The sequence below is a fragment of the Macaca mulatta genome, chromosome 6 (assembly GCF_049350105.2).
Source record: "Macaca mulatta isolate MMU2019108-1 chromosome 6, T2T-MMU8v2.0, whole genome shotgun sequence".
Lineage (NCBI taxonomy): Eukaryota > Metazoa > Chordata > Mammalia > Primates > Cercopithecidae > Macaca > Macaca mulatta.
Window position 1 is genome coordinate 76,192,336 of NC_133411.1, and position 25,057 is coordinate 76,217,392.

Genomic DNA, 25,057 nt, shown 5'->3' on the forward strand with positions numbered 1-25,057 from the left:
CAGATAACAAAATCAAAACTTAAAGAATGATCTAAAGTTTGATTCAAACCCAGGATTGCCTGACTCCCTAACATGAATCACACCACACTGCTTCTGTCTGCGGGAGTGTCTTGCAGGAGATTTAGCAAACGATCACGACATGGATTCTCAGTGTTAAACTCCTCTTTCCCAAGGCTTCAGTTCTTTCTGGCTGAGCAAGAGCAAGGTCTGCAGCTATGCAGGAACATCTTGGTGAAGCGAGGCAGGACCCCCGCTGAGCAATCCACCACATAAGTGCTGGTGGTGCCGGCTTAGTACACTTGAGAGTTACAGCTTTCTCCCTGAGATGGTTGAGAAGTTTGGCTTAGTGACCATCATTTGAATGATAGGAATTCTGTGCACCTGATGATTTGGGTAATCCTCTTCAGAGTGCTGAATGCCAGGCTTGGCACTGAGCCAGGTGGGGATTTACCTAGGCTAGCTTGACTCAGGGCGCTCTTTCCTCAAAGGCCATTCCTCTAGGGAAGACTTAGCAAGTACACTAAAAAACCCCAAGTCAGGCCCGTTTGTGTATATAATCTAACATTGTCAAAATAAATTGATTTGGAATGAAGAGCTTCCTGTTTCCGCAGATCATTTTCCTTTGTTGAGGATCATCTGAAGCTCTGTTTTTATTAACTTTTATGAGCACCTTCTCTCCTCCTCTTCTCCTGTCAACAGATTGTTGATATTGGCCCTGATTGTTCCATGTATGGGTAAATGTGAACCTTGTTCTCTTAAATCCTAATTTGATAAGAACTAACAGAAAACAAACAAACAAAAAAAGAAATTAAATAAAAAGTGCAAGTCCGGAGTAGGTTAGCAATGCAGAATCCGAAATAGAATATGGAATAAGGTATTCAAGAAATTAGCACATTTGTATCTCATCATAGAAATCTTATCACTTGCCCCTAAATTTTTAAATAATGAACCCATGAAGGAGATCCTAGATTTAACAGTGAGATCCAATTATAAGGATAGATATTAGGACACAGTTACCCAAGCGATGACCTTAAAGGGAGAGTTGCAGAAGCACAGATTCCAGCTGACACATGGAAACCTCCCTTTTCCTCATGAAAACTGCTTCAGCAACCCAGTGGAATAAACTTTATTCAGGGAAGGAACACCTTTTCTATTGCAGCTGAAGGTGTGGAGGTAGGGATAGTGAGAAGGTAGATATTTCATAAAAAGGAGTCCTTGGGTTTTGGGGATATCATACATGATGGCTCTAATTTTTTCTCTGAAATAAGGGGCAGAAGAGATGGGGAGGGTAGCTTGAAGAGAGCAGTGGAAGTCTGGCCCCTGTAGAGAAGGAGAGAGGGATCTGAAAACGGCAATTTTTTAAAGGACACAGAGCACTCTGAGGACCAGTCTGGGTTTGGAGACCCTGAATATACAGGGACAGCTATAAGTAGTGGAGTGATATACCAAAATAAGAGACAGCAAGAATCAGGATGATCCACTTTTGGCAATTGGAGAGACAGGTGCAGCAGAAAGACAGTGGTTCAAGTGACACAGCCTATATTTAGTTTGGATAAGGAAGGAAACAAGCCACAGGTGAGGATATTCAGTGGGAAGAGAAAGGAGCATTTAAAGGGCTGGTGTACTGAAATGGAACGAGGTTGAATAACAAACACACTGGGGATATGAGAGGCAGAGAACAGAAAGGATAGAAAGTTGGTTAACAATTGATAAAGGAGAGCTTAAGATATTGGAGGAGGTGGAGCTCCTGTTGGTAAGACCAAGGTTGGATCTATCAAGGAGAATGAGTGACTGAGGCAGAGAGAACATAAACTGTTGAAGATGCCAGAATCTTGAGGCTAGTTTGTTGAAAAAGTGGACCAGCAGGATTTGAAGACATGTAAAATGATGACAATGTTTTCTTTTTTCTTGTAATATTGTATCATTATTTTATCGCATGCCTTCTTGTTATAAGCCGTTTCCAAAACTTGTGGAGCAAGGAAGAAAACAAATAAAATAGAAAGAGAGCCAGAGAGATGAACAAAATATAAAAGTCATTACTGGATATAGGAAGTGCCCAAAACTATGTGAATTAGGTAGTTGAGGGATCTTAATTTCTTAATATTTTGGGGATTTAAAAATCTGCTCTTCTGGGCTATGGATTCATTGAAGGGAGGTCTATGCCTTATCGTCTGTGCATCCTATTACAGTTCTGAGCACAGCTGCCTACACTATGCTGTTATTCAATAAAACTTTGTTCATGGAATTAACAGTTTGCAAATGGTTCTAATGCATCCTTAGATGTTCACATACTTTATTTATGTATTTATTTTTTTGAAACAGAGTCTTGCTCTATCATCCAGAATGGAGTGCAATGGCACGATCTCAGTTCACTGCAACATCTGCCTCTCAAGCTCAAGTGATTCTCCCACCTCAGCCTCCTGAGTATCTGGGACCAAAGGCATGAGCCACCACACCTAGCTCATGTTTGTATTTTTGTAGAGACATGATCTCCCTATGTTGTCCAGGCTGGTCTTGAACTCCTGGGCTCAAGCAATCTGCCAGCCTCAGCCTCTCAAAGTGCTGGGATTACAGGCATGAGCCACAGGCCCAGCCATACTGTTTTGATAAGTACTTACATTAATGCTCAAATGTTCACATAATGATTTCTACATGTGCAGCTTTAGCCCACTTGCATATTTGGAGGGTTCCGGATGGTGAAGAGAGTAGGTGTGGATGCTGCTGAAGACAGATAAGATCTCCTGTAGCTTCTAGACTCCACCCCCACCGCCTCCAGTAAGGGCTCAGAACTTAATAAATGCCAATGAGTCCAAGATTAGAAAGATGACTCCCCACCTTACACAGATTCTGCTTCTAACCAACTAGACATCGAGAAGCATGAAGATCGGTATTACCAGGAGCACACTCTTCCAAGCATTTTCAGTACTACTGCGCACAGAGGCAAGCTCAGACAATGCTTTTTTTGGTTTTAAGATTAACCTACCATGGGCCTGAAGTAGTGGCTCAAGCCTGTAATCCCAACACTTTGGAAGGCCAAGGTAGGTGGATCGCTTTAGCTCAGGAGCTCAAGACCAGCCTGGACAACATGACAAAACCCTGTCTCTACAAAAAAATACAAAAATTAGCTGGGTGTTGTGGCACATGCCTGTGGTCCCAGCTGCTCGGGAGGCTGAGGTGGAAGGATCTCTTGAACCCGGGAAGTGAAGACAGTGCAGTGAACTGTGATCATGCCACTGCACTCCAGCCTGGGCAACACTGAGATCCTGTCCAAAAAAAAAAAAAAAGATTGATTAACCTACTGTGTATCTTTTTCTTATGAGAGGAGACACTTGAATTATTTTATAAGTAGATAAATAAATTCCCAGTTGGGAGGTATTTACTATATTGTAGGATAATGTGTTCCAAATGTTGGTGATTTCAAGCCCAGTAATGTGGTTTTGATACCATTCCACTGACTTTCTGTTCCTAACCAATCTGTGAAATTGTTGGTGTGTCAGGAATGCTTCAAGTCAGTGAAGGGACATTATGACAAAAAGGCAAACTTCTTATAAACACTGGAGGGACAGTCCTGAACCGGGCTGGGCCTGGCCAGGCAATCTTCCTCTTCATGAGCGCTATGTTTAGAAGCAGCAGAATTGGAGTAGCAGGGTAGAAGCAAGGCCTCAAGCTGTATATCAGGATCTATAGTTGGTCAATACACATTTTTTGGTGACCATCTGGGGATTAAATTAACATATTTAAAGTTCAAAAGGGAATAGAAATTCATTACCAGAAAGGGAGAGGTCATTTTTTTCCTGGATCACTCCCAAACAGAAAATTGTGAACAGGATTTGTTGCAGTAAAAACCCAACGGGATTGGTATTTTCCTTCAACAAAGCCAGCAGATGTTTTCATTCTTTTTAGAGCCAGTTCTCGGTTAATCAGCACTTGGTTGTTCGGTTTTCAGTTATTTAGTTTTGCTTCTCTTTTTCACGTCCTCAAGCCTGAAAATAACCTCTCTCTAGTCAGTATTTGAAAGATTCTACTGTTTGTTAGACTATCTACTACCAGTTGGATACAGCAAAACGACAAATGAAGAGCAAATAAGGTTTACCTTCCTATTTATCAGCATTTTGGCCTCCTTCATTCACACCTTCTCATTTTTCCTCTTTACCATCATATTCTCCCACCATCTCCTTCATGCCAGCATGTGGACAGGTCCTCGGAGCCTCACTGCCCTCTTCTCCTCTCCCCAACACACACAGCCTTCCCGGGAGACCTCACAAGCACTTCCTCCTCAGGCAGCATGACATGGGATAATTAGAAATTCAGGGCAGGTCAAAGAATTTCAAAATGCTGAATAACACTGCAGTGAATAACCACTCGAGACCTCATTTACAGAAGTAATTTTCTGTTTTTTAATTTAAAGATTTTTTTCAAATTTAGCAATAAACATAATGTTGCCATTTGGTTGTAGTATCAGATCAAAAACTCAAGGTCATGGGGCCCTGGATGCACACATCTTATAATCTATGCCTGCCATATAAGACAGAAGAAAGCAATGTGTGCTGTGCCTGCCGAGCCCTTTTATATCACTATTTTATTCAATTTTCTCAACAATATACTGGGATCTCATGAGCTCCATTACACAGATGAAAAACTAAAATTTGAAGAGATTAAGTAACTAGCCCAAGGTCATGCAGCTGGTAAGCATCATCAGCCACCATTTAAGCTCAGGTCTGTCTGGCACCAAAGTTTGTACCATACCTTTACCTCCTAATTCAAGACAGGACATATGACAATTTTCATTATAGTCCACCCTGATTTATTTGCAAGCATATTATCCTTTTTTCAGTGACTATGGATCTTAGGGGCCATCCAGTTTATAAGCTCTTGAAGTGATGATATCAGTGGTATCAGTTTCAAAAGGAAACTTGGAATAAATACAGAAAAGTGAAATGTGCATGGGTGTTATATGAGTCAGGGTTATCTAGAGGGACAGAACTAATAGGATAGACATACATAGAAAGGGGAGTTTATTAAGGAGTGTTGACTCACACAATCACAAGTAAGGTGCTACAATAGGCCGTCTGCAAGCTGAGGAGCAAGGAAGCCAGTCTGAGTCCCAAAACCTCAAAAGTAGGGAAACCGACAGAGCAGCCTTCAGTCTGTGGTTGAAGTTTCGAGTCCCAAAGCTGAAGAACTTGGAGTCCAATGTTCGAGGGCAGGAGGGATCCAGCACAGGAGAAAGACGGAGGCCAGAAGACTCAGCCAGTCCAGTCTTTCCATGTTCTTCTGCCTGCTTTTATTCTGGCCTGGCTGGCAGCTGATTAGATTGTGCCCACCCAGATTAAGCGGGGGAGGGGTCTGCCTTTCCCAGTCCACTGACTCAAATGTTAATCTCCTTTGGCAACACCCTCAACAGACACACCCAGGAACAATACTTTGCATCCTCCAATCCAATCAAGTTGACACTTAATATTAACCATCACAGGTGTATTTATGTTTGACTATTTGAGCTAATGTGAATATTACCTAACATCCACAAGTGAAAAAGCAGTGGGTTTTTTGTGGGTTTTTTGTTGTTGTTGTTGTTGTTGTTGTTGTTTTTTGTTTGCTGGTCTGAAGCATGGATAATTAGGAGCAGAATTTATGACTGAGTCCAGGGTCACAGATGTTGAGGGTAATAACTATAATGATCTAATGGAAAGTTAGAGATTAAAGGGATGTTAAAAACCAGCTAGTTAACCCTATCATTGTGCAAAGGGGAAACTGAAGACTAGACGTGTTGTGACTTGTGATGTCTCTCAGAACACCTTCTGAGTAATTAAGAGTTGAACTGTGAGGAGGTTGAAGACAAGATCAATTCCATGAACTGCCCACAACTACAAGGCTAAGCCATGCTCACTCAGCCTGGACTAGGTCTCCTTGTATTTCTCTTTGTATTCTTGTTCATTTATTCCTTCATTTAGCTGTTTGCTTGCTTAAGATACCAGTGGTTGGGTGCATACTCTGCTTATCAGGCACTCTGATAAATAAGTTTATTTGGATTATCTCACTTAATCATCACCACGACTCAATGAAGCAAGCAACATGATTATTCTAATTTAACATGGGAGGAAATGGATTCTTAAAAGGATTAGGTAACTTGACCAAGGTCAAAATTAAATAGCAGAGTCAGCAGCAAACCCAGGTGCATCAACCCTATCCAGAGCTCTGAATTCTTGCGGTATTTCAGAAAGAGATGGAGGGTAAGCTATTATCACATACATTTTTTTCCTGAAGAATTGAGAGCTTCAATTGGTGTCAGCAGTCTCCCCCGGAGCCCACAGAAAGTGGGAAAACCTCAGCCAGATTCAGGTTCTCATAGTACTCCACTAAGAGCGCTTCCCTCATGCCTTGGGCTACAGGTCCGCATTTTTTATATCAAGATCTTATATGTAACAAACCTGCACGTTATGCACATGTACCCTACAACTTAAAGTATAATAATAATAAATAAATTTTAAAAAAAATTTTATACAGAGAAAAAAAAAAATCTTAAAAGTCTCACCCCGGCAAAGATTCTGAAAAAAGCCTCTACTTTCACCCCTAAGACAATCTGAAATAATTCCCAGCTATTCGATAAGTCCCTCCAAAAGGTCCAACCTCACCACACAACAATGAAAAAAAAAAAAATCGATCTTTTACTGAAGACTCTGAAGAAAACCAGAGAATCACCCTCCACAGAGTAGAACTCATCACGAGAATCATGAAACATTTTGATTCTGTCCTGAAGGATTTCTCCTGCTTCTAGCTGATTCTTCTATGTTTTTTCCTCGCCTTGCATATGTCTACCAACCTTTTCTAGTGAAGCAGTTCAACTCTGGCCTTGCCCACCACCCCTTCAACTCCCCACCAGCAACATGAAAGCCTAGTGGTTAGCTGAACAGTACTAAGCCTGTCTCCAGAGATTCAGTTCCTGTCACTGCAAAAGCCTTACCTGGTCAACCCTTAAATCCACTGTTGTTGCACCAACAACCACTCTACATGCCTCACCCCTTTTCTAACCTCCTTTCTCTCTTCATGTTCTCCTCAAGGAGGAGGAAAAGGGGTCAAGGAAGTGATTCCGAACAAAAAATTCATACAGCATCTCTTCCCCACCATACTCTGCCCCTGCACACATGTACACACATACATACATGCAAACACACACACACACTTTCACTCCAGGGATATCTAGCCTTCAGAGAAATTTAAAGATGTTTCTCCCGCTAAGCACTTTTTTCAGTTGCCTTATCACAAATAAACTAGATTTTAATGTTAAAAACTAGAAAATGAAACAAAGCAAGAAAAACAATACCCTACATTCCAGAAACTGAAATATTCTTTTTTAGCTCTTGTAACAAAGAATAAGTCAAATCAGAAACTGAAAAATGCAGATAATAAAACACAACATAGCAGAATCTAATGGAATATACTTAAAGCAATGCTAAGAGGAAATTTTATATTTATATAGTTAAAAGGAAAAGTTTAGACAAAACAAATTTAACAGAGTTTATTTGCACATTAAATGATTCATGAATCAGGAACACTCAAAACCGGAAGAGGTTGAGAGAACTCCACTGAACCTGCGTGAGCTGCAGGCCTTTATAGGCTGAACTGGGAAGCAAAGTAATCAAATTACTCTATTGGCTATAGCTTGGTATTTGTCTTATTTGGGTCTGATCCAGTGGAAAGTCCCTACTTAGAGGTCAGTTGGCAGTTTTTGATTGGTTAATTATAACTTTCATTTTACTATTTACATGGGATTGGGTTTTGGTTTGTCTAAATGGGAACCCAAGGTGCTGGAACCATCTCAGCCTAATGGCCTCCCAATTAATTGTTTTAACAATATTGATAAATAAGAAAGAAGTAAGTACATAATTCAAAAATTTAGAAAATGAACTATCAAAGAAACCCAAGGAAAGACTAAGTGAAAATAAAAGCATGAGTCAATTAATTATAAAACAAAAAGTATTATTAAATCAATCAATAAAGCCAAGAAAAACAATAAAAGAGATAGCCCATTAGCTAGTCTTTTTTTGTTTGTTTGTTTTTGTTTTTGTTTTTGTTTCCTGAGACAGCCCCATTAGCTAATCTTATCAAAAACAAAATAGGGGCTGAGTACCACGGCTCACACCTGTAATCCCAGCACTTTGGGAGGCCGAGGCAGGCAGATCACCTGAGGTCAGGCGTTTGAGACCAGCCTGGCCATGATAGTGAAACCCCGTCTCTAAAAACACAAAAATTTAGCCAGGTGTGGTGGCAAGTGCCTGTAGTCCCAGCTACTTGGGAGGCTAAGGCAGGAGAACCGCTTGAACCTGGGAGGCGGAGGTTGCAGTGAGCCACAATTGCCTGGGTGACAGTGAGATTCAGTCTCAAAAAAAAAGAAAAAGTAAAAAGAAAAAAAAAAAGTCCTAGCCAGAGCAATCAGATACGAGAAAGAAAGGAAAAGAAGTCAAATTATCTCTCTTTGTGGAGGTTATGATTCTACATCTAGAAAACCCTTAAAACTCTGTCAAAAGGCTCCTGGAACTGATAAATGACTTCAGTAAAGTTTCAGGATACAAAATCAATGAACAAAAATCAGTAGTATTTCTAAACACCGATAACATTCAAGCTGAGGGCCAAATAAAAAACATAAATTCATTTACAATAGCTACAAAAACAGAATAATGCCTCAGAACATATCTAACCAAGGAGGTTAAAGAGTCCCACAAGGAGAACTGCAAAACACTGCTGAAAGAAATCATAAATGACACAAACAAATGGATAAATATTCCATGTTCATGGTTTGGAAGAATCAATATCATTACAATAGTCATATAGCAATCTACAGATTCAATGCTATTCCTATCAATCTAACAATGTCATTCTTCACAGAACTAGAAAAAACTATTCTAAAATCAATATGAAACCAAAAAAGAGCCCAAATAGCCAACACAATCCCAAGCAAAAAGAACAAAGCTGGAGGCACCGTGCTACCTGACTTTAAACTATACTACCGGGCTACAGTAACCAAAACAGCATGATACTGGTATAAAAACAGACACAGAGACCAATGCAACAGAGTAGAAAACTCAGAAAGAAAGCAGCATACCTACAGCCATCTGATTTTCAACAAAGGCAACAAAAATAAGCAGTGGGGAAAGGACTCCCCATTCAGTAAATAGTGCTAGGACAGCTGACTAACCATATGCAGAAGAATGAAATCAGACTCCTACATTTTACCATACACAAAAATTAACTCAAGATAGATTAAAGATTTAAATGTAAGATCTCAAACTATAAGAATCCTTGAAGAAAACCTAAAAAACACCATTCTGGACATTGGCCTTAGGAAAGAATTTATGACTAACTACTCAAAGGCAATTGCAGCAAAAACAAAAATTGACAAGTGGGACCCAATTGAACTAAAAACCTTCTCCACAGCAAAGTAAACTATCAACAGAGTGAGCAGACAACCTACAGAATGGGAGAAAATATTTGTAAACTAAGCATCTGACCAAGGCCTAATATCCAGAATCTATAAGGAACTTAAACAACTGAATAAGCAAAAACCAAATAACCCGATTAAAAAATGGGCAAACGTCTACTATAAAGACACATGCACACCTATGTTTATGGCCACACTATTCAAAATAGCAGACTTGGAACCAACCCAAATTCCCATCAATGACTGGATAAAGAAAATGTGGCACATATACACCATGGAATACTATGCAGCTGTAAAAAAGAATTACTTCATGTCCTTTGTAGGGACATGGATGAAGCTGGAAACCATCACTCTCAGCAAACTAACCCAAGAACAGAAAACCAAACACCACATGTTCTTACTCATAAGCGGGAGTTGAACAATGAGAACACATGGACACAGGGAGGGGAACATCACACACTGGGACCTGTCAGGGGGTTGGGGGCTAGGGGAGGCATAGCATTAGGAGAAATATGTAATGTAGGTGACAGGTTGATGGGTGCAGCAAACCACCACGGCACGTGTATACCTATGTAACAAACCTGCACGTTCTGCACATGTACCCCCGAACTTAAAGTATAATAATAAGAAATTAGAAAAATAAATAAAACGGACAAATGACATGAACAGACACTTCTCAAAGGAAGGCATAGAAATGGCCAAGTGCGGTGGCTCACACCTGAAATCCCAGCACTTTGGGAGGCCGAGGTGGGCAGATCACCTGAGGTCAGGAGTTTGAGACCAGCCTGGCCATGATGGTCAAACCCCGTCTCTATTAAAAACACAAAAATTAGCCAGGTGGGTGGCAAGTGCCTGTAGTCCCAGCTACTTGGGAGGCAGAGGCAGGAGAATCGCTTGAACCCGGGAAGGTGGAGGTTGCAGTGAACAGAGATTGTGCCATTGCACTCCAACCTGGGTGACAGAGCGAGACTCTGTCTAAAAAAAAGAAGGAGAAGACATAGAAGCAGCTAACAAACATATGAAAAAATGCTCAACATCACTAATCATCAGAGAAATGCAAATCAAAATCACCACAATGAGATACCGTCTCACACCATTCATAATGACTTAATAAAAAGTCAAGAAACAACAGACGTTGATGAGGCTGTGGAGAAAAGGGAATGTTTATACACTGTTGGTGAGAATGTAACTTAGTTCATCCACTTGAAAAGCAGTTTGGAGGTTTCTCAAAGAACTGAAAACAGAACCACCATTTGACACAGCAATTCCATTACAGGGTATATATCCAAAGGAAAATAAATTGTTCTACCAAAAAGACATATGCACACATACGTTCATCACAGCACTATTCACAATAGCAAAGACATGGCTCAATCTAGGTGCCTATCAATGGTGGATTAAAGAAAATGTGATACATATACACCATGGAATACTATGCAGTCATAAAAAAGAACTAAATCATGTTTTTTGCAGTAATATGGATGCAGCTAAAAGCCATTATCCTAAGTGAATTAACTCAGGAACAGAAAACCAAATACTGCATGTTCTCACTTATAAGTGAGAGCTAAACATTGGATACTCATGGACATAGACAGGGACAATAGAAACTGGGGACTACTAAAGGTGCAAGGTGGGGACAAAAGGGGCAGAAGTTGAAAAACTAACTACTGGCTGCAATGCTTGGTACCCCAACCTCAGCATTATGCACTGTATTCAGGTGACAAACCTGGACATGCACCCCCTGAATCAAAAATAAAAGTTGAAAAAGTAAAATAAAAATAAAGAACAAAATTAAGCAAGCGAAAATATATTCAAGAACAAATGAATGAAAAATAATCCCACTACAAAGGCAATACAAAAAATAATAAACTCAACCCAAGGTAAGTAGAAATAAAAATCTGGATAAAATGTATCATTTTCTAGAGTTGACTCCCAAAGAAAGGGGAAAAAAATCAAATAGGCTAATTTCTAAAAGAGAAATAGGAATACATGTGAGCTACTCCCTAAATCATCCTGTGGCCGGGCACTGTGGCTCACACCTGTAATCCCACCACTTTGGGAGGCCAAGGCGAGTGGATCACAAGGTCAGGATTTTGAGAGCAGCCTGGCCAATATGGTGAAACCCCATCTCTACTAAAAATAGAAAAATTAGCCAGGTGTTGTGGAGAGAGCCTGCAGTTTCAGCTACTCGGGAGACTGAGCCAGGAGAATCGCTTGGACCCAGGAGGAGGAGGTTGCAGTGAGCCAAGATCGCGCCATTGCACTCCAGCCTGGGTGACAGAGCAAGACTCCACTCCCCAAAAAAAAAAAAAAAAAAAAAAAAAAAAAAAAAAAAAAAAATCCTTTTATTGTTATGGTATTTTTTTTTTTCCTATTCAGATGAGTTTAAATAGTATTGGGGTTATCTGTTCCACAATAGTTCCATAAAAATCAGCTATAAAACCTAATTTGGACATCACATTCTTTAGGGAATCAAATTATGGTTAAAGTAGCATTACAAATCAGTGCGAGGAAAAATTAAGATTATTTATGTAATGGTGTAAGGAGAACTGGGTAGTCACCTGAGGAAAAAAAAATTCAGTCAATGCCTTGCTTGTTACATTAAAAACATGTTTAAGGGAAATCAAAGATTTAAATGTAAAAAATAAATAAAAATATCAAAATAAACTATAAAATGTTTTTGTTTGTTTGTTTTTGAGAAGAAGTTTCACTCTTTTTTTTTTTTTTTTTTTTTTTTTGAGACGGAGTCTCTCTCTGTCGCCCAGGCTGGAGTGCAGTGGCCGGATCTCAGCTCACTGCAAGCTCCACCTGCTGGAAGTTTCACTCTTGTTGCCCAGGCTGGAGTGCAATGGTGCGAGCATGGCTCACTGTAACCTCCGCGTTCTGGGTTCAAGCAATTCTCCTGCCTCAGCTTCCCAAGTAGCTGGGATTACAGGCATGCACCACCATGCCTGGCTAATTTTGTGTTTTTAGTAGAGATGGGGTTTCTCTATGTTGGTCAGGCCAGTCTCAAACTTCCTGACCTCAGGTGATCTGCCCGCCTCAGCCTCCCAAACTGTTAGGATTACAGGCATGAGCCACCGCGCCCAGCCTATAAAATGGTTTTATAATCTCAGAGCACTAATTGCTTCACTATGACACAAAACCTAGAAACTATTTTTAACTGAAAAATTAGAATACATAAAAGTCAAAATTTTCCTGTAAAAATAGACCATAAACAAGATAAGTAGAAAAATTATTAACTAGGTAAAAATACTGGTAGAAACATAACAAATGGCCAATTTCCTTAATATTAATATTTAAATAGTTCCTAAAAATCGATTTTTAAAAATCCAAATACCCATCAGAAAAACAACTACAGACACAGTTCCAAAGAAGTAAATACACATGGCTCTTAAACACACAAAATACCATTCATAATGAGAAAAGTGTAGATTTAGGCCAGGGGCAGTGGCTCACCCCTGCAATCCCAGCACTTTGGGAGGCTGAAGAGGAGGGGATCATCTGAGTTCAGGAGTTCGAGACCAGCCTAGCCAACATGGTGAAACCCCGTCTCTGCTAAAAATGCAAAAATTAGCTGAGCATGGTGGTGGCAACCTGTAATCCCAATCACTTGGGAGGCTGAGGCAGGAGAATTGCTTGAACCTGGGAGGCAGAGGTTGTGGTGGGCTGAGATTGTACCACTGCACTCCAGGCTGGGCTACAGAGTGAGTGAGACTCCATCTCAAAAAAAATAAATAAATACATGAATAAAAAGAACAAGGAAAATGTAGATTTAAACCATCAAATGCCTTTCTTCATCTATCAAATTGGCTGTTGTGAGTTTGTGGGGAAATATGCAGTCTGTCATACATTTTTGGGTGGAATGGTAAATTAGCATAATTTCTTTGGACGGAAATTCATGAATAATAACAAAATTTGAAATGAGGCTGGGAAGCAGAAGTTGCAGTGAGCCAAGATCCCGCTATTGCTCTCCAGCCTGGGCAAACAGAGTGAGACCATATCTCCAAAAAAAAAAAAAAAAAATTGAAATGAATGTTCACATCTAGATTATGTTTAGACATGTGAAATTGATACTGACAGTTGATTTTAATAGGAAAACATGGGAATAATCTGGATATCCATCATGAGGGAACTAGTTAAATAAAACATGGAACATCCAACTTTGGAATAGCATGTAACCATTAAAAGAGAAGAAGTCCCCCAATCTGTCAGATGTAGAATAAGCTCTGAAGTATATTGTGTTAAGTGGGAAAAGTAAAGAGGAGTAGGATGTGTAAAATGCTACACTTTGGTGGGTTTTTCTAAACCCACAAATATAAAACTAACATATTGAATAAGAATGACTCATGGAGTGAAATCACAAAGCAACTTTATTTTGTGTCCCATTGACCCACTCAAATACACTCAGTGGGGAAGTTCTCCTGATTCTGAATGAAAATTCAGAAAGTTTTATAACTTTTCTAATCACTTGAGAAATACACACTTTTGTATCACTTTAGATCATCAACTTCATCTCAATTAAGAAATTAAAATGCCCAGTCTCATGTCATAGTCAAAGCTGCCAACTCGAAGTTACTCTTACACTCCTCCCCCAGGTAAGGTTTGCTTCTTCTAGCTGGACATTTCTGCTAGTCTTTTCTCACCATTCGAGGGTGAAATGACAAGAAGTAAGAGAGCCCGAAAGTAAGAACTTGACTCTACTGTCTTAAGATAGCTTTACAGTCTGTAGGTATGACAAGTATTTAAAGCTTACATTTTTACTTAGTGGCAGGATGACCAACTTACCCTGGGTTTCCCAGGACTTTCTTGGTGTTAAAACTGAAAGTCTTGTGTCTCTGAAACACCCTAAGTTCTGGGCAATGCGGGATGGCTGGTCTTCCTACTCAAGGAACACTGTTATTGCGTTTTGGAGGCATCTCCCTCACTGATGGAGATACTTCACCTGCATTCCCTTGATGCATACAATGATGTACTCTTAGGAGCACTGCCTATTCTTCCTCCTGGGAAACTTGCAGTTCACTCTCAGCTTTTAACTGCTAAAGTCTCTTGCCCATCTGGATAGACTATTGTGCATGTGCATGACTGCTCTGGTTTGAATGTGTGATCCCTCCAAAATAAATGTCGAAATTTAATCTCCAGCATGGTAGTGTTAAGAAGTAGGGTCTTTTGTGAAGTGATTCAATCATGATATCTCCTCCCTAACTAATGGGTTAATACCCTTTCAAAAGAGGTTTCAAATCCCAGCACTTTGGGAGGTAGAGGCAGGCAGATCACCTGAGGTTAAGAGTTCAAGACCAGCCTGACCAACATGGAGAAACCCTGTCTCTACTAAAAATAAAAAATTAGCCGGGTGTGGTGGCACCTGTTGTCCCAGCTACTCAGGAGGCTAAGTCAGGAGAATCACTTGAATCCAGGAGGTAGAGGTTGCGGTGAGCCAAGATCGCGCCATTGCACTCCAGTCTGGGCAACAAGGGCAAAATTCCATCTTAAACAAAGAAAAGAAAGAGGTTTCAGAGAGTGTGTGCCTCTCTTGCCCTTCCTTTTTCCACCATGTGAGGACACAGCAAAAAGGCACCATAGTGGAAGAAGAGAGACCAGGTGCTCAGCATACACCAAACCTGCCAGCACCTTGATCTTAGATTTTCAGCCTCCAGAACTGTGAGAAATAAAAATATATTGTTTATAAATGACCCAGTCTTAAGTATTGGTGTTATGACAGCACAAATGGACTAATGACCTTACAAAACTTTCTCTTTCTCTATCTCTATCTCCCCTGCATGGCTCACATCTGCTGCAGGAAAATCACTCACACATATTTTGCCTTGACAAGCTCTGAGCATGCAAACCCAACCCACATGGCCCACACTCGCATGGCTTCACTATCAGTAGCCAGCCCATCTGTTGCCCCTGGTTCTCAGGCGATAGTGAAACAGTCTTCTTGGTGTCCGCCACTCAGCAAGGCCACAAATCAAACTCTCAAAAGTACTGCTGTGGAAGGCTCTTCTCTCTAGGCCTGACGTTGGTAGGAAATGCAACACACAGCACAGTTTTATCCAGAGAAATTATCTTCACAATAATAGCTCTATTTCACTTTATTCTTTGCCGATAGCCTACCATTGCATATCCTCAGTCTGGCTAAGAAATTTAAGGCTCATGAAACTGGTTTCTGAGTGTTTCCATTGAGTATTTCTATTTTTATACGGCATTCACATTGGTATCTGAATATCTAATATCTGTCATCTTAGAGTCTGAGCTGAAAGTGTCATCTTAATATCTTATTTCTATGCTTACATACACATAGAATAGCACTAGAAAGATATATGAAAAATAGCAATTGCTTCCAGAGTGGGGAAGTAACTGGCAGAGAAAGTAAAGGAAGAAGACTCACTTATCACATTTTACATTCTTGTATCATTTGAATGTATACACTGTGCATATATTACCTGTGAAAACACTGAAGTGAGTTAATGTTTCTAACAAGGGAAAGGTAGAATACCCATGATTAAACCTGTATAAATATAATTGCCAAATTTTCATAAAAATACCCACTAAATTAATAATAATTAATAAATGTGCTTCTATGCAGGAACAGACAGATGAATCAATAAAATGGAATAAATACAAAGTACCAAAACAAGTCTTAGGTTACATATGAACTTACTACTCTATCAAGGTGCACCTCAAGTCAACAGGGCACGATGGATTATTTAGTAAGTGGTGCCTAAGCAACAGGCCAGCCATTTGGATAAACTTAAAATGTGGTTTATGGCTCATAAACCAAACTAATTTCAAATTGATTAAAAATTTTAATGAAAGGAAAAAAATCATAATAGTAGTAGATAAAAATACAACTGAATAGTGTTACAATCTTAACGTGGGCAAGGACAAGTATGATACAAATGGAGAGGCTATAAAGGAGAAGTGGGGTGATCACATAAAAATTAAAACCTTCAAAATGTCCCAAAATATACATAATGGAAACAAATAAAAAGATCATGCACACATAATCTATAAGACTATATACAATAATGTTAACAGTAGTTTGTTTTCATGGTGGTATTACACATGATTATAATTTTGTTCTTTTTCTTATTTCCTTGTTTTTTCTTGAAACTAATATGCAATACTTAGCAACAAACTTATTTTAAATTACATTGAAAGTAATGAGCAATGCAACAGTCAAAAGACTCACCATAGAAACAGTATTTTCCAGTAAAATATGAAGATAAAATATGTTTGCTCATGTAAAGGAAATGTCTTTTTTTTCTTTTTCTTTTTCTTTTTTTTTTTTTTTTTTTTTTGAGGCGGAGTCTCGCTGTGTTGCCCAGGCTGGAATGCAGTGGCATGAGTTTGACTCACTGCAACCTCCAACTCCTAGGTCAGAGACATTCTACTACCTCAGCCTACCAAGTAGCTAGGATTACAGGCATGCGCCACCATGCCCAGCTAATATTTGTATTTCTAGAAGAGACAGGGTTTCGCCATATTGGCCAGGCTGGTCTCAAACCCCTAACCTCAGGTGATCTGCCCATCTTGGCCTCCCAAAGTGCTAGGATTACAGGCGTGAGCCCCTGCGCCCGGCCAGAAATGTCTTTATAGCAGGTTATTTATCCCAGTGGGCCTATTCCTAGAGCTTGCCGTTTCTCATAATGAAAAAAGGGCTGAAACTTGAATCCTTTTATGTGCTTGCTTACTTTGAGCTGATGTTAATAGAACAATGTCCACAATAACATAGGAGACAGGATCTGTTGATGAATCTGAAATTGGAAGCTCTGGTATAAGCACCTCCCAACAAAACGCTATTGTGGAGGGTGTATGTGCTCTAATTGATTTACTCTTTCACACCCAGGTTCAGTTTCTCTAATTCTAGACTTATAGAAGAGGACAAGGGAGATATTTTAGCAAGAAAGTTAGAGAAGGAGAAATGATGATTCCTCTATTTTAAAAAGTCAGCATTTTCAGTGTTCAGAAATTCTAACAAATACTATATTCACAACAGAAAAGTAACCTATGTGATAAAGTACTAATAAGGATGACAAAACAGACATGAACATGCTACATTAATCGCAGTGACAGTGACATTTGCTGAGTGCCTATTATGTGCCAGCTGCTGTGCTGTATGATTTATTAACATTATCCTTAGCCAAAAGCAATTTCTTAAAAAACAAACTTCTTTACTGATTACTTTTCAAAAAGATAATTCCATAAAAATTAGATTTGGGGCCTATCACATTATCCTGAAAATTATTGCTGTTGAGTACAAACATAAATAATTACTAAAGTCCTAATACCAATTATAACTTCCCTAAGGAATTTGGGACTATAAATGAAGATCTTTGGGACTATGTAGTTTTCCATAGTGAAAACAAAGGGGTCAAACACTTAGATTCCTGCAATGGTGATGGCGATGATGATGGTGATGGTGATGCTGACAATAATGATGATGCCAGCTAGTACTTAAGGACTCTCACTGTATGTCAAGCACTCTTTCAAGTGTTTTACATGTATGAATTAATTTAATCTACCCAACAACTCTATGAGGAGTTACAACTATTACCTGTTTTAAGAGAATGGAATTGAAACATAAAGAAACGTTAAGAATTATCCAAGATCACGCAACTAGCAAGTGATGATGCTGGTAATTTAATGCAGACAACCTGACTCTAGAGTTCTTATACAATACACGGTGCCAGCCGGGCATGGTGGCTCACACCTGTAATCCCTGCACTCTGGGAGGCCGAGGCAGATGGATCGCCTGAGGTCAGGAGTTCAAGACCAGCCTGACCAGCATACCGAAAACCTGTCTCTACTAAATACAAAGAAAAAAAAAAAGAAAGAAAAGAAAAATTAGCCGGATATGATGGTGCATGCCTATAATCCCAGCTACTTGGGAGGCTGAGGCAGGAGAATCGCTTGAACCCAGGAGGTGGAGATTGCAATGAGCCAAGATGGAGCCATCGCACTCCAGCCTGGGCAACAAGAGCAAAACTCCATCTCAAAAAAAAAAATATATATATATATTTACACACACACACACACACACACACACACACACACACATACATACATACTGGGCTTTGGAGTCTGACCCCAAATCTCAGAGCCCAGTAGGGTGGTGGGATGATCTAGTTATCAGATTTTTAGAAATAGGTCTGCTTCCTTTTACTAGCATATCAAAATGAATAATTGAAACAATATTTGGACAAAATTACCCCTCACTCAAATATGGAATTAAAACTTGAAGAGGGGTGCCTAAGTTGCTGAGCTAATTGCCTTGGGGTTTTTTAGCCTCTAGCTGGAGAACACTGACCTAGAAGACCACATTCTCTTGAGTGCCTACTTTCTCCGTGACGTTAGAGCCAGACTTTCACTTTATGTAATTGTTCTTACCCTGGGAAAGCTAGTTTGCCTCTTGTCTAAATCAGTAAGGCAGTGACTGAGATGACAGCATTGTAGAAATATAGAATATACACACTAGTATACACAGTAGAAATATGAATTTTACTACACACCCATATGTTGTCTCATAAAACAGTTAAGTCCATGTCATGTAATGATTAAGGGCATGGACTCTGCAAGATAGATAGAACAGGCTTTCAATGGTGGCCTTCAACTTATTAGCTCTGAGACCTTGAGGAAGTAGCTTAACCTTCCAAAGTCCCAGTTTTCCCATCTTCAAGATGGGGGTAATACATACCTACTTCACAGAGTTGTTAGGAGGGTCAGATGAGATAACATATCTAGTTCCATTACTGGAGCATAGTAAGTGCCATCATTGTTGGCTGCTGCTATTTTCATCATCATCACCTTCAACACCTTCATTATAATCAACCAAAACCTGCTCTGTTGTCAGCATTCTTCCACATTCAAAGTGATTTCCTGTGTGGCTGTCATCCTTGCTTTTCATTATTAACTAAAGTTGGCCCTCGGTATCCAGGGGACTGGATTGGTTCCAGGATCCTCTCAGATCCCAAAATCTGGGATGCTGAAGTCTGTGATACAAATTGGCATAGTGTTTGCATCAAACCTATCCACATCCTCTCTTATATTTTAAGTCATCTCTAGATAACTTATAATATCTAATACAGCTATTTAGATAGCTGTTACACTGTATTGGTTTTTTGTTTGCAATTTTACTCTTGTATTTTTTTTTCTTGAATGTTTCAACCCACTGTTGGTCAAAACCCTTAAAATTTGTGGATATGGAGGGCCAAGTCTAAAGATAATGAGAAGTCGAGATGCAAAACAAAGTGTCCCATCAGGCTATTGAATTTTCCATCTAAAGCACCTTGTAAATTTAAGGGAACAAAGAAAAGAGAAACAAGACAAGATGATGATGAGGAAAGCCCATCCCACAGAGGATCTTGTGACCCAAGCTCTTGCAATAAATGCAAAGCACATAAAATGGAATGTCCCCTATGTCACAGTGAAAAACTGTAACATAAATACTTTTGTTAGTTGGTTTTATTCTACAGATGTTTCTGAGAATTTGTTGTTGAAACAGCCAATTCACTCCTGAAAAAAAAAAACTTTTGGCAGTACCCAAAGTGTCAACTAATTTGATCCAAATTACAGCTGAACATTTTGAAATATATGCATCGCCCACGTGAATACTGAGTGAATTTATCATAAATAGAAATTCAATTGCCGTGAAAGAAGGATACAATGGCATGGGAGTAAACTAATTTGTGAGCGTTTATTAAACACCTTATTAAGAGCTCCCGTCACAAGGGACAGTATACAATGGATTAAATGATGGTTATTCCAATGCTGTGCTCAGGGAAGGCACTCTGCATTGAGTCACAAAACCACTGGAGGTTTTCTTCCATATGGAACTCGATTCTAATCCTATTTTGGCTACCAAATTTGTAAAGCTTAAAAGTTGCTCATCCTTTTTATAAACTGGGCCCCCAACCTGTGGGCCTAATTCTCTCTGCAAACTTCTTTAAAACTGAATGCGAATGATTTGAGGTGATGCCACCCATTCTCATTCGTGGTAGCCACAACTTTCCCTTTGAGCTCAAGGGGAGACTTCACCCAGTTGAGCTACCTGCTCACTTTGTAAATGGTCAGTAACCAGAGCCTTGATTTGACCTTTTGGGATTTCAGTTCCTGTCTTTGAACAAGATGAACTTTCAGTGAGTCATTTGCCAAAGTATATCATGGTATGTATTATAGATGACAGAATTCTAGACTGTTCATAAAAATTTTTAAATGTGGCCAGGCGTGGTGGCTCATGCCTATAATCCCAGCACTTTGGGAGGCCGAGGTGGGTGGATCATGAGGTCAGGAGATCGAGACCATTCTGGCCAACATGGTGAAACCCCATCTCTACTAAAAATACAAAAATTAGCCAGACATGGTGGTGCGCGCCTGTAATCCCAGCTACTCAGGAGGCTGAGGCAGGAGAATCCCTTGAACCAGGGAGGCGGAGGTTGCAGTGAACCGAGATCGCGCCACTGCACTCCAGCCTGGCAACCGAGGGAGACTCCGTCTCTAACTAACGAAATAAATAGATAACAAACAATGTAAACAACCAAGCAGACATGTCTGTCTCTTCATTATAAGGAAGAACTCTATAACTTTTAAAACCAGCCAGCAATGAATCTGCCTGTTCTGTTAGGTAGTGAGTGCCCCATCACTGGACTCTGTCAGCCCAAGACCATTAAACCAGCTGCAAAAGGTTTGAAGAAGAGGCTTTGGTATAGACTGGTAGGCTTATTAATTTTCTAGGGCTGCTGTAACAAAATACCATGAACTCGGTGGCTTAAAACAACAGAAATGTATTGCATTACAGTTCTATTAGTCCAAAATTGGCAAGGCCATGATCCCTCTGAAGGTTCTAGGAAAGAATCCTTCCCTGCCACTTCCTAGTTGCTGGCGGCTCCTAGAAATGCTGGGCATTCTTGGCTGGTAGCTATTTCACTCCAATCTCTGCTTCTGTCTTTATGTGGCTTTCTTCCCTCTGTGTGTGTGTGTCTCCAAATCTGTCAGTCATAAATACACCCGTGATTGGTTTAGGGCCCATCTTAATCCAGTATGACTTCATTTTAACTTGATTACACCTGCAAAGACCCAATTATTAAATAAAGTCACATTCATAAGTATTGGAGTTAGGACTTCAACATATTGCGGGATGAGCAGAAATAGTTGGAAAGATATAATTAAACCACACGTAGATATGACTAGTTGACTGATATGATGATCCCACCTACGGTGAGATTTTAGGAGTTATATAAATCCTCTCTTACCAAAATGATGTCATTAATTTGTCCAACAACCATTAACTAGCTTCATTCTCCAGTACTATTCTATTTTTCAAAAACATGACATCTTACTAATGCTTTAAGTCTTGTATTTTATGGATGCTTGGGGAACCTTAGAAGATGCCTTAAGTCAAAGCCCAGAGTACAGAGTGCTATAATTACTGTGTCTTTTAGTTCATGTTCACATTCGCTGGCCTCACATTTGCTATGTATTCAGAAATACAAATACCGATTACAATACCAAGCATGAGTTATATGTTGAACATGAGATAGAATGAATTTCTAAAACACTATTAGTTTTAATGATAAACCAGAGCTTAAAAAGTAGCCCTATATTTTCCTGTAGAAAATTACAGACTGAGGGCCGGGCACAGTGGTTCACACCTGTAATCCCAGCACTTTGGGAGGCTGAGGTGGAGAGATCATGGGGTCAGAAGATCAAGACCATCCTGGCTAACACAGTGAAACCCTGTCTCTATTAAAAATATAAAAAATTAGCCAGGCATGGTGGCGGGCACCTGTAGTCCTTGCTACTTGGGAGGCTGAGGGAAGAGAATGGCGTGAACTTGGGAGGCAGAGCTTGTAGTGAGCCGAGATCGCAACCACTGCACTCCAGCCTGGGTGACAGTGCTAGAGTCCATCTCAAAAAAACAGAAAGAAAGAAAATTACAGAGTGAGGCCGGGCATAGTGGCTCACGCCTGTAATCCCAGCACTTTGAGAGGCCAAGGCAGGTGGATCACCTGAGGTCAGGAGATTGAGACCAGCCTGGCCAACATGGTGAACCCTTGTCTCTACTAAAAATACAAAAATCAGCAGGGTGTGTTGACACGTGCCTGTAGTCCCAGCTACTCAGGAGGCTAAAGCAGGAGAATCGCTTGAACCCAGGAGGCAGAGGTTGCGGTGAACTCAGATCACATCACTGCATTCCAGCCTGGGTGACAGAGCAAGACTCAGTACCCATCCCCCCCTCCAAAAAAAATTATAGACTATTCTCTCTGGTGAATCAAAAAACAGCTTTCATGACTTAAACCTAGTATCTTACTCTAATCTGTATGCATCTTGATCTAAAAATGTAGCATTTTGGATACATACACTTAGGTGATTTGCTTCATTGTTTCGTTTTGATAGACAGCTTTCGTATCTCTCTTCTATAATTTAGTCTAGGACTTCTCAACCTCTGCACTATTGATGTTTTGTGCTGGATAACTCTTTGTTGTGGGAGCTGTTCTGTGCATTATAAGATGTTCAGTAGCATCCCTGGCCCCTACACATTAGATGCCAGCAGCACCTTTCCTGCCACCTCCACCCAATGTGACAACCAAAAATGTCTTTGGATATTGCCCAGCATCCCTGGAGGGGAGGTTGGGCAATATCATCCAAAATTAGGAATCACTGCATATTTGATGAAAATTAACTATATATTTTTTAATAGTGACAAACGTAGCATTGTTACATCATTGCAAAAACCTTGATGTCTGCCTGCACCTGTATGTTTGTTTATTGCAGCACTATTCACAATAGTAAAGACTTGGAACCAATCCAAATGCCCATCAGTGATAGACTGGATAAAGGAAATGTGGCACATGTACACCATGGAATACTATGCAGTCATGAAAAAGAAAGAGTTCATGTCCTTTGCAGGGACATGGATGAAGCTGGAAACCATCATCCTCAGCAAACTGACACAGGAACAGAAAACCAAACACGGCATGTTCTCACTCACAAGTGGAAGTTGAACAATGAGAATGCATGGACACAGGGAGGGGAATATCATATACTGAGGTCTGTCAGGGATCAGGGGAAAGGGCAGGGAGAGCGTTAGGACAAATACCTAATGCACGTGGGGCTTAAAACCTAGATAACAGGTTGATGGGTGCAGCAAATCACCATGGCACATGCATACCTATGTAACAAACCTGCACGTTCAGCACGTGTATCCCAGAACTTAAAGTAAAATTTAAAAATAAATAAATAAAAACCTTAATGTCTGGCTTAATAGAAGACAGCCGGATTCTCATGTCTACCACTTCTTTCATTCTGCTGATATATGTATAGTTAGAAAATTGAGGAGTATTTTAACAGCCTTTTCAAATAGTTGTGGATATTTTTCTTTAATATTACCCCAAAATCACCAAGTAGTAGTTTCTTAAATGTTACTTGTCAAATTAAAATTCTTCTATCTTTCACTTCGAATGGATCTTTCACCCATGCATTGATCATTTGGAAAATACTGGTTCACTGAGTTACCTTGTTCTTCCCAAATTTGACATGTTTTGTTATCAATGTTATTATTATTATTTTAATATTTTAAAAAATTACAATTGTCAGCTGGACACAGTCAGGTTCACCTGTAGTCCCTGCTACTTGGGATGCTTATGTGGGAGAATTGCTTGAGCCCAGGGGTTCTAGTCCAGCCTGGGCAACATAGTGAGACCCCTTCTCTAAAAACATTTTTTTTTTTTTTCCAAATCACAATTGTTAACATCACCAATCTCATCAGCAAAGCCTTAAGTATTAGGATGTTGTCAAGCCCACAGTGGTGAATATGAATTTTCTGATATTCTAATTTTCACTTGAAAGCTTAAATGTTATCACTGGCAACAAATACCGCTGGTTGTTTTCCTTGAAGTGACAGACTCACTTCATTAATTTTTGAGAAAATGTCTGACAAGTACTCAAGTAGGAATAGCTATAATTTGTCTGTCAGTTGTTCTTTCAAGTAAAAAAAAAAAAAACATGTGTATTGTGAAAAACGGCTCTTCAGCTTGTATCTCGTACAATTAAACATGCACTTCTCCTCACACCGACCGTCATACTTCAGCATGCAGCCACAGCGCACAGCGTTTTCTGTGCAGTTCCCATTTTGTCATACAGAATAGTTTTAAAGTGTACATAATGGTTGAGATTTAAGAAGTTTTTTTAATGCTGTTTCAAAGACATTCTTTTTTAAAAATATAGAAGGCTTCACAGATGTGTATGTCATCCTTGCATAGGGGCTGTGCTAATTTTCTCTGTATTATTTTAATTTCAGTGTATGTGCTGCTGAAGTCAGCACTCAAAGACATTCTTAAGTGAAACAGTGAAACTGTTGTTTTTTTTATTTTTCTGCAAGAGCCTTGTGGTGAAGTATCTGCTGGCATAGTTTTATGCTACTGTTATGGTTTACACTAAAGCACAAACACCATTGATGTAAATATCAACACAATGAGAAAGGCTATTATTAATAATACTAATATTAATAATACTAAGGCAAACGATGTCTTAGTATTACTATAAGAACTAGTTTTGACCTTGGGGATCCCCAGAGGCCCAAAGACTACACTTTGAGAATCGCTGGTGTATGAAGATCAT

General features: G+C 39.7%; 1 non-coding gene across 1 annotated transcript; it reads right to left on the bottom strand.

Moving 5' to 3' along the window:
- Window positions 1-24,654: 24,654 nt before the first annotated feature.
- LOC114679076 (U6 spliceosomal RNA) lies at window positions 24,655-24,761 on the bottom strand. The gene has a single exon (XR_003730764.1). It is a non-coding gene; the product is annotated as a U6 spliceosomal RNA (small nuclear RNA).
- Window positions 24,762-25,057: the final 296 nt, after the last annotated feature.